Consider the following 14966-nt stretch of genomic DNA (forward strand, 5'->3'; position numbering starts at 1 on the left):
GAGGACTGATTCCCCAGAACGAGTTTACATAATGAGGCCGAATGACATTTATAATCCATCACAATGAAATGAGTGCGTCCTTGTGCTTTATTCTGCACATATTTGATGTGTTGGTGTTTGACGGAGAGATCAAGTTCAAAGTTTCTGCAAAAAAAAAAAAGTTTTGAAAAAAGCCATCATAAACCTTTAACAATACTCAGGGATTCACTACGTTTTCAACAGTAATGTAATATAAGCAAATTCTTACTATGGTAAACAGCGATCCTTCTTCACGTCTCATTCTGTCAGTTTGTGTTGTGTCACAAATCAAAGTAAATTAGAAGGATATGATTGCAAGCTCTACCTTTAGTTTTTTTAAACATGAAAAGAAAATGTGCTGCATCATCTAAGCTCCTTATGTCTCGGAGGCGTACGTGTCGAGCAAAGGAGGATGCTCAATGTCTGCTGCTGAGAGCGCTGCAGAAGGGATTAGAGCGTGTGACTCACTTCTTCTCCTTGTTTTTGACTCTTATCACCTACACTGCAGCCTTGATCGGGCTCTTAATCCCTTTAGTGGTTGGGAAGCAGAGTAATACCAAAACACTTCTGCATCTATTATCCCTCTCTGGGAAGTAATGCTGCTGTGCTGTCGTCCTGCACACTCCTCCGGTCTGAGGTTTCTGAAGCTTTTCCAGGTCCCACAGAGAGAGAGAGAGAGAGAGTGGAGTACTGTCTAGTACCAGGTGGGCTTCAGTCACATCAAAGCACTTTCTATCTGGGTCTTACTAACTGTGATTCCTACAAGCATTTTAAACATGGGACATGAAGCTTTATATCTTGGCTTTTTTTTTTAAACAGGGAATTACACTTTCAAACATTTTGTTGAAAGCATTGTGATGCACACTTTAAATAGGAAGATGTATCCACTGTGCTGTACCCAGTTGGTGATTATTCTGAAGTTCTATATATCATTCATGATCGATAGGTCACATTGATAGTGGCCTGACAGGCTCAGGTAGTGATGAATCAAAACATATCTTGCTTTTTCATGATTTTTTTAAACCAGCATTTAAAACCATTCATCAGGAGAATGCTGAATGAGGTACAACAATTGAGAAGGGTAATTTCCATATATTGTTTAAAACATCATGTCAGTGTCATCACCCAATTGCTGCATTTTGCTCATTTATTCATCTGCTTTTACAGAGTGTAGACGCTCCCTGCTGGCCATTTGAGAGAGTGCAGGTTTAAGGTACTTCACCTTTTGATACCAGAGGTTATGGTCACGCCTTATAAGAGCTATTTCCCATTTTTGGCGCTGCATCCTTCAGAGAGAGCATTTGAGGAACTACTTCTTCACAGTGGTGCATTGAAGGCTATCCCATTTTGAAGGCTCCTTCAAATTTGGTCAAGCAGCCAAGTTGCCAGCAAACTAAGGATCCATCAGGTGCATCCCTTGTGGCCTGGGGCAAGGAAGACTGTTGCAAGGGGGTATCCTCTGCAGATCAGACTGATTTCATGTCTGCCTGAACAGGCTGTGCAGTCTACGAAGACCGAATGCTACCTCTGGAATGATACTGCTTATGTCTGGGTGTTGATACACCGTTAACTTGTCTGTTATGTAATGTGTTTTTAGAGATTTATAACTAAGGAAAATGCCTTTTTTTTCAGTGGCTGAATTCCATCATCAGCACAGTTTGAGATCTTTATTAGAGCAACATTATGATTCCCTCTCAAAGAAGATTGTAGACCACAGAGGGAGTCTGATGAATCATAAAGAGCCTCTCCAAACAACAGCTTTCATCAGCTTCAGGTCCCTTTACCCATTATAAAAGATTATATATTTCTTCAGTCACACACACACACACACACACACACACACACACACACACACACACTTTACCCCATTCCCCTCGCCAGATCAATTAACAGATTAGTGGTTGTGTGGGGTGGAGTGAAGGCCTAGGCTCAGGATATCATCTCTGTCTAATGCATTTTGTGGACCGGGAGTGAACATGAGCTTCACTGTCAGGAGGGTATTGACAGTTTGGAGTGCAAGGTTACACTCATCCTCTGAGGATCCATCATCTGCCATTTCCTGTCTGTAATTTATTTATTTAGATGACGTACATGGGTTCTGTATTGATTCTCATGAAATGTTGGATGACTTTTAACCTGAAATTTTAGGTTTCTGACATTTCTTCTTCATACTGTATTGTTGAAACTTCCTTTTCCACAGTGTCTGTTTTTGTGCATTTTTGTTAGTGTTGTTCACATGGCTATGATACTGCTGAAGAAAATGCAATGTAGCCAATGTTTTTAATTTACATCTCATTTTAAAAAGGATTTAAATGATTTTTTTCTGTCATAAGATCTCTCTCCCTTACTGTAAGTTTGTTCAACACAATGTCATTATCAATATATTGTTCATCCCATACATCTAACACAAAGTCTCACACCTCTCCTAATTAAAACAGGCTTTTCACATCTTAGTTCTCCCCTCCACACTGAATGTATAATTTTTCTATTAACATTAGTAGTCTGCCCTGCCTGCCCGTGATTGCAATCACACAGTTTTGTAATTAAAATGAAGGGCTTCACTTCTCATTAGCTGTGGCGCCTAATTGAAACTGGAGGATGCTTTTCCCTCTGGTACTCCATTATGTTTGAATAAGGAATAAGGGGCAATTTGTCCACAGCACATTCCTCCAGTATTTACTCAGGCAGTCGCACAGAACAGTGTGTGTCTTGTTTACACTCCTGCACATATAGCTGCACGGGTTTGTAGCTTTACTGTTTACACAGCAGTCCAACAACATGCAGGCATGTCTTTAGTCTAGAGCAGTAAACTGAAGACTCTGTAGTTCAGTGTTTCATTTTTAAATCCTGAAGTCAATAATGACCGTTGATAACCCATGTCCAAACTGGTTTTCAACACCTGCAGTTTCAGTAATTGACCCATTGTCTCCAAATGGGAATTAAGAGTGTTGTGCTGTCGTCTTTATTGACCATTAACAAAAAATAAACTCTTTTTCTGACTAAATTATTGTAAAAAGTATTTTGTTCTTAAAGGGAAAACTCATTGTGTGGATTCAACTTAATCTTAGTGTTTTGCTAATTACTCAAGTCAATTTTAATGCAGATTCTTATATATGCATGTCCATGGTATCATTTCAGATTTGGCATGATCATGACGTTTTTGTGTGGATGAAGATGTGTTTGAGAACTTGACGAGATTTATGTTTTTTTTAAATACCCGCCTACGAGTGGCCTTAATGTACCACTTGTTTTTCAATCTCTTCACTGTATTCAATGTTATTTCCTGTTATTTCCCTCTTTAGTGTTATTTTTTGTGTGGGTCTTGTTGCTTTTAAAATGCAGCACTGTCCCTTTAAACATTCAAGCATTGTAAGTTATTTCACAGATCTTTTTTTTCTTTGTCCAGCGTGGCTCCCTGATTCATGGCCTGTACAGTTGTGATGACAAGAGAACACAGAAAAATCAATGGTAATGTATTTAAGAGCCAAATTGGCAGCCGTTCTTCGGGGACCCTCCTGGCTTGAGCTCCAGTCAATTAGTGTGTGAGATGTGTCTCAGCAACACTGTGTGTCTGCCTGTCTGCAGATTGAGCTGATGCATCAGAGACTCTGACAGTGAGGGAAAAATGATCCCATCATCTTACTTTTAGTGAGAGGTTTCATCCTGGCACCCACTGGAGAGATGTAGCTGTTGTTCAGGAGAGACTTTATATGAAAGGGTGCATGTGTTTGGAGATGTTTAGTATGCAGAATATGACCTGAAAATCCAATGTTTTGGTAAAACAGTAAATCTAAATTTTAATTTCAATGATATGATGATACAACAAAAACATGATCTTTTATAAATACAAACTCAAGGTTTTAAATTCTTGAGTTAATATTACTTTGTAAACTGTTCCTGAAGACTAATCTAAGACATGTTAGGAATTACCCACAAAAACAACCATGGATGAACCAGAAAAATACACTCAAGATGTTTATGTTTATTAGCATAAAAAAGTGTATGTTTGGCTTGATATCATAAGGTTTGCAGGTATTTGGTCAAAGTAGTTCTTGATATACAGATCATCACAATGTATCCGGCAGAAGGCTGAGTGTTGAGACATTTCGTTCACCTCATGTTGGCAATACATCAGGGTCAGAGGTCACCAAAGGCAGTGGATATCATCTGGAGACCAGGAATGTTTATACAAAAAGATTATAGCAATCCATTGGCTAGTTACTGCAACAAGACTAAAGTACAGACTGACCAACGTCCCTATCCTAATAGTATAAAAACACTAGCATAGAAAACAAATCCACAAAGACGGTATGTGCTTAATAGTCTTGATTGACATTGCCACACATAATGTTCTGATCAGCAATGAAGCATTTGAATGCATAATGATGTTGTATTCCAGAGGGTCATGAGAGGCCTGTAAGAGGATTCTCAACACTGAAGTTTTCCTTTTGTTTTTTGGGTATTTCGAAACGTTTTATCAGGGTTAAATGACAGACTAATTTTTTTCAATCCCGCCTGATGGCTTGTCTCCTTTGACTTCTCCTCTGAAAATGTCAATAGCTCATTATCAGATACTCTCCTTCCTTGTTGTCTGCTGAGGGCTTTTTTTTTCATCATTACCTCATTCTCCTTCCTGGCTTGGCGCTCCCTCAGCACATACACAGCAGTGTGTGTGTGTGTGTGTGTGTGTGTGTACCATGTCATTAGAGCGGCGCTGTCGGCTGCAGCTGCATTAGTGATGTTTCAATATCACTTCTCTCCCAGGCCTGACTCTTTGCTGCTCTGCCTCTTTAGTGTAACCTCGCTCTTGCCTCCTGTGATACAGCAGCAGGTCATCGGCCTGCACAGTTATTCATTGAAGAGTATGAGTCATAATTAGACGACTTGAAGTACATCCTTTGACTCCATTTATTAAGGGTCTTACTGTTTTCTTTTTTTCCACTCTTGTGTCTTTATAAGTCAGAGGCAGAAATGAGTGTATTTTTTTCCTGCTTTATGTTATCCAAATACACATTTCTATGGCATTTTGAGGTTGTATAGTGGGGGAAGTGGGCAGTGATACTGGGAATAAGGCTTTTGAAGAACAAGGTCAGTCGGGGACAGTTGCTAGATTAGATTATTTCTATGTGCCTCACACATGAATTAACTGTAGTCTTTGAGTTTTGGTATTTTGTCTCACAAATGTCAGTACAAATTGTACTGTCTTCCCTCCTATTAGTTAGACAGTCATATACAGAGCTCTCAGTCATTAAACCTTGATGTAATATGGACAAACCCGAGCGTTAAATTAGAGTTACACGCACTAATGAATAAAGAACAGTGTATGTAACAGGGTAATTTATAGACTACATTTATGAATCTCTATACCACCCTTCACCTTGACATGGAGTCAGGGCTGCTGTGCACACTGTCATTGATTTAAACCTTGAATAAATGATCAGAGAGGAGCTCTTATTATTATTACTTTTCTTTGTACCATAGAGAGACAGGAGAATTTTCCTCATGGGTGGACACATTAAAGGCAAATAGAGCTCTTGAAAACTGATCTTTCTCCTCGTGGTGGAGGAGAAGATCAGTGTGTTTATGATGGCCACTTTCTGCATGCAGTCACGTCCGTGGGCCAACAATGGAAAAACAACGATGGGGGTTGGGGTAGATGTGCTTCTGTGGCTGGGAAAATAAAGCTTGGAGCATGAAATCAGAGCCACTGGAGATGGCTGCTCTCTGGTTCTGCTGACTTGGTGGTTTGTGGCTGCAATGAATATCTTGCCAGGGATTGTGGTGGCTTCTCCGGGCTGATTGGTATTCAACCGGAGCTCAACACAAGGTAGACTCTGTGACTCTACGGATGGATGGTTGGATCTCTCCCCCCCCTCCCCTCTCCTGCTCTACTTCTTGATGAAATTCATTGCTTGTGTAATGGGGGCTTTTATTGTGCTCTGGTTGGGTTTTTTGTAAAACGCCCTCAGTGCACACTGGAGATAAATCAGCCCCCAGAAAATCATTGTGAGGTATAATTGCTAACACAGTCAGTCCTCACCTGGGGTTTGCCATTTAGTTGCACACTGTGCCCTTTGGTGAAATGAGAACAAAAACACCAGCAAAGGTGTGCCACCATGAAAAATATCTATTACATTATGGGAAATTCTTTTAAGAGTGATTGTTCTTCAGAATATAAAGCATGGTTTCAAAGCTGAATTTTTTTTAAGAAGTTAGTCAAAATCTGAAGAAGTGAAAATCAGTGTCACGTGACGCCCAGTATCTTTATATATTTTTCATTCTCATATTAGCAACTTTTTTACTTTTAATTATTTAGCCTTTTGATAGATAGATAGATAGATAGATAGATAGATAGATAGATAGATAGATAGATAGATAGATAGATAGATAGATAGATAGATAGATAGATAGAAAGATAGATAGATAGATAGATAGATAGATAGATAGATAGATAGATAGATAGATAGATAGATAGATAGATAGATAGATAGATAGATAGATACTTTATTGATCCCGAAGGAAATTCAAGGTTGGTACAAGAGACCGGTTCTGCTGCGATACATTCTCGCGCTGATTTGGCTTCATCTCTTTTTTTTTCTTTTTTCTTTTTTTTTTTCCTTTTTTAAATTTTTATTTTTTTTCTTCTTTTATCTTACACTCCTTCAAGATGTCACATTGTTTTTTGTCATTGCCTGTTTTATTTCTTGTTTTATTTTGCACATGCGTCTTGTTATCCCCTGATTTTCTAGTGAATCTAGTGTCCTCCCTCATGTTGCCAGTTCGTTTTGTGTTCCTTCATGTTACCCTGTCCTTTAGACCTCTCCCTATTGAGTTCTGACTGTATTACTTTAGCCTGCTCCTCTGGATTTGTTAGCCTGGGTTTTGGACTGTTTGAGTACCGAACCGAACTGTCAATAAACCTGCCTCATTATACTTTGCCCCTGTGGAGTCGTGTGTTTGAATCCTTTTGAACGTCTTTGTGTTAAATGTCAAGATCCCAACAGGTTAGAAAATACGAAGCCTTATTTTCATTATAATTATCCAACACAAAAACTTTTTTTTTTAGAATCCTGGGGTTGCCGGCAGTAGCCTAGTGGTTAGTGTGTCTGCTTCATGCACAAAGAATATAGTGGTCAGAGTGGGCAATCCAGGTTCACTTCCAACCTGCGGTTCCTTGCCTGTTATTCACAACTTTCTCTCTCTCCCTGATTTCTAGCTTAATCCGCTGTCCTATCCTATCCTAAAAAGCCCCCCAAACAAAAAAATCAGTGCATCAATGTAACACTTTAGAAAACAACAGAATTTCATGACCCAACAATAGAACAATAAAACAGGGAGACTTATGTTTTTCCATTTTGCCAAAATCAGAGGGAGGAAATCCGTTTATGTGAAATTCATCACTGGACTCTTGTGCCTCTGATGTTTGTCTGAGGGTGGGAGGAGGAGGAAGGCTTTGGCCAACTGGCTTCTCATCACAGAGATCTGACTTCATCACCCTCCTCCTCACACACATGTGCAGAGCTGCAGACACATACACACACACACTCACAATAACTAGAACATCATCATCTCCTTGTCCCCCGTGTGGTTCTCTACAAGGCGACTGAACTGAACATTGAGCTGCTTACTGGAGCATGATTACACACAGCGAAGGACCCGGCTAAATATCACCCAGATGAGCAGCCATTTTCCCCACAACAATAACTAATTAAACACAGCACGCTGACTCTCATAAATGGTGGTAGAGCCTATTGAATGTTGCAAGTTGATTTTCTTTTAAAAGAGACTCTTAAGATCTGAATACGACAGCTGCTGCCCGAGTTAAGAGGTCTGGAAGGCTCTGGTTTCCTGCAGAGTAACAAAGACTGATTAAAATGCTGCTGAATAGTCACTCAGGGGACGTTAACTGGGTTTTATTTTGAAGGATGATCCCGCATAGTAACATTACAAAGATCTACAATATTGGATGCAATTTCGTGCTGAAAAATGTTGGATGTTATAGTATGCCCTCTTTGAACATGTGTTGAATTCACTGTAACTAATAGAAAATCTCATGTTTGTATTTAAGCAAAAAAAAGAAATTGCATAAAAGGGTTTAAAAAAGTTGACAATGAGACAAACAAGGTGTTCTACAATGATGCAAAAAAAAAAAAAAAAAAAAAGATTGTTTCTTACGACTATATAATTATCAGTTGGAATTTAAACGTACAATAAAAATCAGAATCTTGTGGATATCCTTGTCTCAGAGTTGGCTTCTGAAAACACATAAATAAATGATCAATTACAGAATTATATTCAACTGGAAACAATATCTACAAAAATGTCTACATTTTGAAATTGCTTCAACTTGGACTTATAAACAGATCATAAATGTTTTCAAATGTAAGTTTGCACAAATAGAAACAGAAGTTGGGTCTTATATTCAGGTATACAAATTTCACAATTAAAGGAGAACTATGCAGATTTGGTAGTGAAATTTGAAAGTTGGTTAAGTGAAACAATTCAATACCATGTTTTCTGAACTAAATATACATGTTTTTATTAAGGTAAATATGAAAACATCTTCCGTCTCTGATTATTGCAGAGGTTTTATATCCCATATAAAGAACTTATGAGCAGCCTGTAATGTATAAAACAGTCTCTGCAGAAGAAAAATAAAATGAAGGGTTTTTAAAGTGAGAGAGCTTCAAATCTCAACACCTGGCAAAGTAATCACTATCTGAGTCATCGGAATGTTCTACAAAATCTTAAATAAAAGCTCAAAGAAATTATTTTTGTTTACAAGGACATGTTTTTTGCAGCTCCAATGTAGGAAAGACTGCACTTTTAATCAGTCGAAATCATATAAAAAAATGTGACTTTTCAAAGACAAGCCTAAAAATCAGCATCTATGAACTCAAGAAGTATAGCCAATCAAATCCTTTCTGACACAACAAACAAGATAAATCTTACAGCCGTAGAACACACTGCACAGTTGTTGCACTGAATTGCATAACACTTGTGTTGCTTGCCATTGTGCGCTGCTGTCCCTCAGTTACAAACCGATGCCTCGCTGTGATGTCAGATCCCAGCGTGTTGTCTGAATGCTTGAACATATCCCATTAAAGTGCAGAAAATCTGTTTCCTCTGGAGCTAACCTGCCAACATCAGGCCAGATCTGTGGATGTGTAATGACTCTGGAGGTCCCTGCTGCTCAGTGTGTGTATGTGTGTACAACAGCATGAACGCTTGCAGTGTGTAATGTCTCTCTGGTTTAGAGTTGATAAAATGCTGTAGCAGACAGACAGACAGACAGACAGACAGACAGACAGACAGACAGACAGACCGACAGACCGACAGACAGACAGACAGACAGACAGATAGACAGATAGATAGATAGATAGATAGATAGATAGATAGATAGATAGATAGCTACATACATACATACATACATACATACATAGATGATAGATGGATAGATGATAGATGGATGGATAGATGGCTGTGTGTAGGTTAAGGTGATCAGGTGAGTTTGCTGCTCTTCCTGTGTGGTTTAAAGGTTGACAGAGTCTGACTTTAGCCTCCAGGGCTTCCTGTCAATCTGTCCTCTCCTATCAAATCAGCATCTTTATAATGATGAGGTACGCTGATGCATTCACTCACTATGGCAGGCAGATGAGGATCTACACACATACAGTGCATACACACACATATAATAATGATTGCAGGGAATGCTTTTGAGGTTTTTTTTTTGCCTTGGTGGCATAGAATATCTGGAAAATATTCTCAACACAAAGTCGCTCTTTTGACTCTTTATTCTGCATGTTGGTTCTTGTGTTCGTTTCTCTTTTTGTATTTTTCTGTTTCTGTCATCAGTCTTTCTCATCACCTGGTCACAAGTTTCCAGTTGCTATGCTTCACACCCTCATTGTTGACATCCTACTGCTGCTGTTTTTTTGCAATGAGTTTGTGGTCCCCCTGTTCATTTATGCCATGTGTCAGCATTCTCCTTCACTTCCACATTATCTCTTCACAACTTCATCAGCTTCATCATCTTATTAGCTCAGTTACGTCACCATCACCTAACACCTAAACCAGCCACCAGTGTCTCAACACCACGAGGGGGATAGCTGCTGTCTGGGGTAGGTCCTTCAGTCACCACTTCTACTATACAGTTTAAACACCAAAGACCATGTGACAATTCTTCATCAGTATATCATTTATGTAAAAAAAAGAAGAAGCTATTTTTCTCTTTATTGACTTGTCTCTCCTGATGGAAATAGGCTACGTTCCCTGAAGAAGGTTGTCGCACACTGAAAAGAGCCCTGACAAGATTGTGTATCTTCTCTCCAGTCATAATTTGAGTTACATATTTAATCAGATCATTTACAAATATATTTTTTTCTGATTTGTTGTTATTTTTAACATCTGCTCCGCCACCAGATCCCATGAGTTCAAACAAGTTCATATGAGATGGCAAGTTGGGCCTCGTATGCTCGATAATGGTTTTAATATCCAGATGTAAGCGATAAACCTTCCCCCCCCCCCAATATTTTTAACATGAGCATGTGTGTTAATAGAGACAGGAACATGTAGGAAAGCTATCTTAATGGACGTGATGCGACACAATTTATTTTTTAAACAGCTAGGGGTCTGATTTAAGGACTCTAATCTGTTTGATTGGGAACACCATCCAATCATTGTCAAGACATTAAGGCTCAATTACAAATGTAAGCCTTGTGCTGCTGCTTAAGAGAAGGCAGCCAGATTCGTCATCTTGCCATCACAAATGTCTGCACATTATAGCAGAAATCCTTTCAATGGTTGTTGAAAATATTCACCTACTGAAAATAACTCCTGCTCATACTCTTCTGACGCTGATGCTGAATTTAAATTATTTTGGAGCAAGACTAACTGCATTCTAGCCGGAGCAACCATCAGCACATTTTCCCTTCGGCTGAAAGTCAGAATCACTTAAAAATTAAAAATGTAGAGATGAACTTTGTTTCCTGACAGTAGTAGTTAGATTTAATGAGTACAGTGGACTTGCTGAGGGCGATTTTAAGAGGAATCTCACATTTGCTGGGTCAGACATTTCTGTAACAAGCAAAACTCATTTGGATGTTGGAGCATAAATCTGCTCTTACTCTGCTGGGGGAAATCTGTGATCAGTGTCTGTGTTTTTCTGGTGTAATGATGTCAAAAATTGGCCAGAGTGACCATGAAGAAGGAAACTTGGCATTGCTTTCCTCTTTTTGGTCTAAAGTGGCCCACATATGCATATGAATGCTTCATTGCCTTAAAGTGTGTGCATGTGTTGGTCTGCTGAAGATGCACTAAAACTGTCATCTGCTGAAATCATCAGAGCAAAAAAAAAGAAACGCTGCAGTGACCATTACCAACCACAGACTTTGTGCTTGAAAAGAAAGCAACTTTCCTTCTATTTCCTACTAAAAATCATCATCGAATGTTTGCCTGAATTATTTTCTCTGCTTGGTATATCCCCTGTTACATAAGAATGCAAGAGCTTGAAAGAGGTTCGGCTGAAAAACAAAGAGGAACACAGACTCTTCATCATTTTCTCTGAGCCTCTGGGCTTTGAGTTTATGGCCTGAGTTCCTTCTTTGTAAATAAACACCAAACAGTCGCTGCTCTGCTTTTTCTTTACTAGAGGGAATGTCTCAGCATGTGTGTTTAATGAATGTGAATGTGTGCTCATGCATGAAGAGTTTGGGACTTCTTTTGTGGGTCTAATTAATGTTTTAGTTGACGTACGTGTCTATTAACGTGTTTGTGTGCACGCAAGCCTTTTTGGTTTTGTGTGTGAGTGTGTGCGTGTGTGTGTGTGTAATTTCCTTTTAACAAAATGGATTTATGTTCAAAGACAGGGCTGAAAATACTTCAGTCGCCTCCTATGTTTAACAAAAAAAAACACCGTAAGCAATCACTGTTACTTTTCGGTAAACTTTGATCTAAAACAGTTAAGAATTGTAGTTAGCAATGCATTGTGGGATGCTCACCTTGAAGCAACAGGACAAAGGCCTTGAACAGTATCATGATGTTTTAAATTACAGGACACTGCGGTATTCTTGAAAAAGTGGTTGTTGTCTGGAGAACTTGGAGCGTGGCCAACATTGTGATAATTAGATAATTAGAAATGAGAAGACAGGATGCCTTAAAGTACATTTTCCAACATGTATCCATACAGTGAAATATGTTTAATAATCACATTCGCTGCACTAGTAATGCCCACAAATCTTTACAGTTTGTGTAAAAAGCTTCACTGATTATGATCATATGGCTGTGGGATTCAACAATATCACAACCATAAATAGTTAAAGTGTAAACATTAAGACTCAGAGTTAAAGACAGACACACAGATTACTATTTACAAAAAAAAATCCTAAATTGAGGCTAATGCTAAACTACACGTTAATGCTATGCTAGCTAGCATAGCTTGCAGTGCATCGGACCTACAACACATTTTCTTACTTCAATGTTTTGATGCATATTTCTAAAGACTATACCCCCTTCTCTATACTACATAGTGCACCTCTGAAAATTTCAAAATGACACAACAGGGACTATTCAGAATGACAAACTGTGTGTGTGTGTGTGTGTGTCTGTGTGTCTGTCCCTCATTTTACAGTGTTAAAGCTCAGCTACAGCTGTGAGGAAGAGTACAGGCTCCAATTAATTGAGACAGAGAGTCTGAAGGAGCTGGGGGGGGGGGGGGGGGGGGGGCAGCCACAGGGTCTTTACACACTGTCACATGTCCTCTCTGTACTGCATGCTGCAATGGTCTTCGTCTCCTCAAGGGTCACTTGTGACATGACGAGCACTGGGAGCAGCCTGTCTGCCACCTCATCCAAATATTGTGCATGAATGCTATCAGACAGCATGATCAATGATGAATGCAGTTTTTAATGATATATGGCAAGTTGTGAGGATGGATGGCAAACAAAAGCTTCACTAGTCATCAATTAGTTCAGCTTTGTTTTTAGAATCAAGGTGTTGTAAGATTTACTAAAATTAAATTGTGTGAAACACCTCTTCATTAAATGATACATAAAAAAGGTCCAGTTTATTGTGCACTTTCATAACTTTACTTCTCTTACCTAATACATAACTAGACTCAATTGCAGCCATTGGTTTGGATGGAGCCTGTAGTCCAAAGCCCACATATAGTAAAATAGTTGTTTAATTGTCATTAATAGTGTTGCTTGAAGGGCTCATCACAGCACATTGTGATAATAAAAACCAATGTTTAGAATCAGAAGAGCCCCTGTTTGGAGAGGCCAGCAGAAGTAACTCTAAAGCTACATCTTATACCACGAGACTGCAGAAAAAAAACACATTTAAGCAACGTCTAAAAGGACTATATATTCCTATGAATCAATTATGATGTGACAAAGACTTTTCTTTACCTTTCTCAAATCATGAACTTTTCATTCATGCAGTGTACGAGCCTTGCTGACCATACCATAGTGCAACCAACGACTTTTGATAAGCATACAGCCATGAATTGCCAAAAGGTTGTTGTTTTTTTTGTATTTTAGAGGTTGATATTATGTTCAATGTGTAAAATTGTAATCTGCCAAGTACCAAAAAGGAAATAAATATAGTGCTGTAGATTATAGTGAGATCTTTGATAGTAATGGTGTAACTTTAAAGTGTACTTAAGTATTTTTTTCATTCCACCCCTGAATGTTGACAAAGCAGTGAGCACTTATATACATTTTTAATTAAAAAATATCAAAATAAAATCGTACAGTGTAAACATGTACAGTAGATGACTTTTGAGATGGAGGATTTGAGGTGATGAGACCCCTGAGAGTTGGACATCAGCAATGCGGTGACGCTCTGTCTGCTGGAAACAAGCTGATCTGTGTTTTCATGAGGCCACGAGGAGCGACTGGTTAATAAAACCACCAGGAGAGTCTGCAACACTACGAGTCCCCTGAGGACACACTGACTCCTCTCGCACATATATACATACACACATGGGCAAGCAGTGGACACACACACACTTTGTGCACTTGCAAATTTATAAGGTCACACAGCCCTGGGGTGTGTAGGCAAGCAAATGCGTAAAGCATTCTTTCCCTTCTCTTTCTTTTATACACAGAAATGCAAACAGAACAGCAAGCAGCCTGGAGCACCTCAGGCCAGGTGAGGTCTAAATTTTTCTATTTTTGTTCACAGAGGGACTCAGATAAAACCTGGCTTAATGTGATGTATAGAGAAAATGATACCTGCAAGGGATTTTATTTGAAAATCTACATGTTTGACTTCTCTGAGGCTCCCTCCAGCTCCTGAGACACAAAAATGCCTCTGAGCTGTTTTCATCCTATAATACAAGTGCTTCATGGTCGCCTGATTTTGCTATTTTTAGCACCCTAAGAGTCTTAGCGAAGCACATATTTCTCCTTAGAATGAGTACTTACCTTTCATTTGAATATTATCAGAAATAGGATGTTTTCTTTTAAAAAGTCTTCGACCTGACTCGCAGATCTGTGTTGCCACCCACAAATGATGCATTAGCTAAATCTAAAAGTTAGCATGCTAACAGTTTCAAAACAGATACAAATGTAACCCATATGGTATGTTATTATACTACTGGTATATATATATATATATATATATATATATACACAAATATCTATCCATCATGCAATTGATAGGAGTTAGTTGAGGAAAACTGGGATTTTACATTTTTTCGCAAAGTTTGTCTCATTTACATACATTTAAAATCTGTACATGTAAATGTGTCACGGAAAGGAAAGTGTGAAAATTAAATGATTTATGGCGTCACCATCATGATGTTTATATCAAAATGCATTTGGGAAATACCACACAAAGCTAGCATGCTAATGTTTACGATGTTTAGTATCCTCACACGTGTTAGTGGAGAGATGTAAGAGTGGGGCTGCTAGACGTGGAGCACACTAAAGCAGTAGAGGGTTTGG

The 14966-nt window shown here is 38.8% G+C and overlaps 1 protein-coding gene across 1 annotated transcript in view; it reads left to right on the forward strand.

Moving 5' to 3' along the window:
* The window catches only part of LOC306822231 (uncharacterized protein), a 237273-nt gene that overhangs the window by 32697 nt on the left and 189610 nt on the right, over positions 1 to 14966 (forward strand). The gene's annotated exons all lie outside the window — the stretch shown is intronic.

This window comes from Symphodus melops, assembly GCF_947650265.1.
Source record: "Symphodus melops genome assembly, chromosome: 4".
Lineage (NCBI taxonomy): Eukaryota > Metazoa > Chordata > Actinopteri > Labriformes > Labridae > Symphodus > Symphodus melops.